Here is a 4445-nt window from a genome sequence, read left to right as displayed (position 1 = left end):
GAGGGAGGCATGGAGGGAGGGGTGGAAGGAGGGAGGGAGGAGGGAGGGAGAGGGAGAGGAAGAGGGCGAAGGAGAAAGAGAGAGAGAGAGTGCATGCACATGGGCATTTATATCACAATGCTGTGTGTGTATCAGAGGATAACATGCTGGAGTCAATTCTCCTTTCCACAATTAGGGTCCCTGTGTTTCAAACACGGCCCCTTAGGTTGGGGAGCAAGTTCCCTTCCATATTCACTCAGCCATCTTTCCAGCCTTCACTTTCTTCTAAGTTCTGTAAAACAAGGCAAAAGAGCAACATACAAAATCTGTCATATTTCTATGTGTTAGCAATAAAAAGTTGAACAAAATCTCTTTAGTAACTTCCTAACTTTTTAAAACTGTGAAGCTAACAAATCACAGGATTACTAAAATCTATAAGTGCTGGTCAAGAAAAAGGTTTATTTATTTGGATTATTTTTTTGTAGCTCTTTTAAGTCTTCTTTTAAAGTTACTTAAAAAAAACTATAATAGATTCTTTTCTCATACAATATATCCTGATTTACAGTTTCTCCTCCCTCTATTCCTCCCAGTTCTTTCCCACTTCCTTTCCCAGCTGGATCTACTCCTTCTCTGTCTTTCATTGTAAGAGAACAGGCTTCTAGGAGGTAACAACAAAATGTAATAAAATATAATAAGCTAAAACAAAAACCATCACATTGAAGTTGGATGAGGCAAATCAACAGAAGGAAAAGACCCCCACGAATATGCACAAAAATCAGAGTCCCACTTGTTCACACACTCAGGAGTCCCATAACAATACTAAACTGAAAGGTATCATCATATACATGCAGAGGACCTGGTGCATGGTCCCATGGTCCCTGATGCAGGGACCCATGCAGGCCATGTGTTTGTGCACTGTACTCCAGTCTCTGTGAGGCCATATCATCTTTGCTCAGTGGATTTACAGGAACTGTTTCTCTTGGTGTCCTCCAACCCCTCTGGCCTTCTCACCCTTTTTGTCTCCTCTTTTGTGTTTTGATGATCCTTGAGCTCCGAGGGGTGATATTTGATGGTGACATCCCATTTAGAGTTATGTGTTCCAAGGTCAGTTGGTCTCTCTCTTGTGTCTCTCTCTGTCTCTCTGTCTCTCTGTCTTTCCCTCTCTCTCTCTCTCTCCCTCTCTCTCTCTCTCTCCCTCCCTCCCCCTCTCCCTCCCTCCCTCCCTCTCTCTCTCTCTCTCTCCCTCTCTCTCTCTCTCTCCCCCCTCCCCCCGCATGTATATAATATCTGGCTGTGTGTTTCTGTATTTGTTCTCATCTGCAATAGGAGAAAAGTTCTCTGTATAACTGTATAAGGCAATAATATCTGTATATAGCTGATTACTATTAACAGTCATTTTATTGTTACATTACATTTTTTAAAAATTTTAGACCAGTCTTATTTGGTTGTACCATAGGTCTCCAAGCTATCTAGTCTCTAGATTTTGCCAAAACAATCCTGGACAATAAAAGAACTGCTAGAGATCTCACCATTCCAGATTTCAAGCTATACTACAAAGCTATAGTGATAAAAACAGTGTGACACTCACATGAAAACAGACATTGATCAACAGAATCAAATTGAAGACTCAGACATAAATCCATGATTTCTGATAAAGAAGCCAGAAACACACACTAGAAAAAAGACAGCCTCTTCAACAATTGGTGCTTGTCAAACTGGACATCTGCATGTAGAAGAATGCAAACAAAGGAAAATTTTTAAAAGAAATAAGTGTAAAGAGATATCTTTGGTTTTGTTTTGTTTTTTTTTTTTTTTTTTAATTTTTTTATTGGATGTTTTATTTACATTTCATATGTTGTCCCCTTACCCCATCCCCCACCCACCCAGGAACCCCCATCCCCTCACCCCTCCTCCTTCTTCTCTGTGGATGTAACCTCTATCTACCCCCTACTCCCACCTCCCCCCCCTCAAAATTCCCACCCCCTGGAGCGTCCAGCCTTCATGAGGTCAAGGTTCTCTTCTTCCACCTATGCCCAGCAGGGCCCTCCACTCTTACATATTCAGCTAAAGCCCTGGATCCCTCCCTAAGTGCTCCCAGGCTGGTGGTTTAGACCCTGGGAGCTGTGTTTGGTTGGTATTGTTGCTCTCCTCATGGTGCCACAAATCCTTTCAGCTCCTTCAGTCTTCACTCTAACTCCTCCATTGAGAACCCCATGATCAGTTCAATGGCTAGTTGTGAGCATCTGCCTCTGAATATGTCAGACTCTTGAAGACCTCTGAGGAGACATCCATATCAGGCTCTTATCAGCATGCACTTCCTGACTTCCACATCAGCAAAGAGATATCTTTGTAAAGGAGGGGACAAGATAGATGTCTCAATTACCTGGAACTTTGATCTACAGATTTGATACAATTCGAGTCACAATCAGGGCAGAAGTTTTTGAGATATTAACATTTGTCTGTAAAGGCTGGAGGATTAAACTGTTTTGAAAAGGAATAATATAATTAAAATTTTTTCAATATTTTATCTTAAGACATAATAAACTAATATCAATAAAATCAGGTATTGATGAATAAATAGACCTATATATCAGCAGAATCAATTAAGACAAAAATGAGTGCATCTAGGTGATATCATTTTATATTTGACAAAGAGACAAAGGCAAAGCATACAAGAACAAGTGAGAAATCTCATTAAAAATATCAGGGCTGGAGACATGGCTCAGTGGTTAAGGACACTTATTGTTCTTACACAAGGGACTGGGTTTAATTCCCACATGGTGGCTCACTAACTCTAGTTCCAGGGGATCCCATACTTTTTCTGACTTCTAAGGGTACCAGGCAGGCACATGATACACAGACATATATGCAGTCAAAACACTTGTACAGATAAAATAAAGTTGAAATAATCTAATTTTTTAAATTAAAAAAACTTTCCCTCTTTTAAAGTCGCTTATTAAAGTTATTTTTCTCTCAATACTTCTATTAAAGGAGGAGAAACTGTAATCAGGAAACTAATTTAAACTAACAGTGCAATAAAAAAGAAGCCATTGGTTGCCAGGGATTAGGAATGTGAGTAAGATACTATTCAAAGGAAAGTTTTGGAAGACACAGAACTGTATTGTATTTTTTTAAAAAATTATGATTACATAAACCCATATATGTCTTAAAATTCATAGCCTTGGAATAAAAAGACCAAAATTAACTATATTATTTTAAAAATAAAATTGTGGGTGGATTTTTTTAAAAAAAATGTCAGATGACAGATCAGATTCATTGGTTTTATTCTCTTTGCTGACAAGCTTTTCCAGTGAATATTGGACACCAGCAGTTCCCAAACTGGTTTATTCAGAGACTCTGTTCCAAGAGGAATAAATAGTTTTGATGAGAAAAAAAAACAAACAAAAAAAACAGTCCCAGCTCAGCTCAGCCAAACAACTTTCAATAGTGCGCATGCTCTTTCTCATTCTCGCGCTTTCCTTCTCTGCCTCCCTGTCTTCCCCTCTCCTTTTCTTTCACTTTTTAACCAGCTATTATCCATCTTCTTCAGCATGCTCTGTTCACTGTGAAGCTCCCTGAGAAAGATCTCTTGTACAGCATTACCCAAGTTTCTGTGACCATTTCACCTGTTGTTCTTAGAGTATTAACATCTCCTGAGGTACCAATTACCAGTTCTACAGCTATACAAAACGGCACAGACTGGGTAAACCAGCAAAAGTTAATTTCTTAAGGGTCCTGAGGGCATAGTCAGAGTACTGGTATGCCAGCGTCTCATCCCAGCTTGAAGTTCGAGTCTTTTTCATGCCTGCAGAGCCTTTGTTCCATGGTTATATGCTCACTCACATCTCACTCTCTTCCTTTACAAGGGCACCAATACCGTACACAAGCAATCATACCTCAGACTACCTCCAAATACATCATGAAGAAATCTGGAACTCCAGGAGATGGCTCTTAAGGAAATATTAAACACATGGACCATGATACCCCAACTTCAGACCACAACAGGGAAAGAGCTTCTGATTATTGATTTGGAACTTATCTTTAATGGAATGTAACTTAAACATGATTATAAGAATCTCGGGAAATGACTTAGTGAGTAAGTATGAGAACTTTTTTGGAGCCTAGAACCCATATAGAACTAACTGGTTGCAGGAATCACAGAATTCCTATCGCATGGGAGACAGAGATGGGAGAATCTTTTGAAACTTGCTGGCTAGCTAGCCTGGCCACAGCAGCGAACAAGACACCTAGGTTCAGGGTGGAAGGAGAGGGTTGACATCTGAGGTTATCCTGGGACAGCCACATGTGGACTGTGACACATGTACACAAATAGTCACGCACACGCACACGCACACGCACATGCATGCACGCACATTCACACATGAGAAAAAAAGAAGATTGTAAGGCCTAGTCTTAGTAAAATGTCCACCAGTGTATGCGGTTATAGAACCACAACCCAAATCACT

This window comes from Grammomys surdaster, unplaced genomic scaffold (genome assembly GCF_004785775.1).
Source record: "Grammomys surdaster isolate TR1022 unplaced genomic scaffold, NIH_TR_1.0 134, whole genome shotgun sequence".
Taxonomy (NCBI): domain Eukaryota; kingdom Metazoa; phylum Chordata; class Mammalia; order Rodentia; family Muridae; genus Grammomys; species Grammomys surdaster.
Note: the sequence above shows the minus strand (reverse complement) of the source record.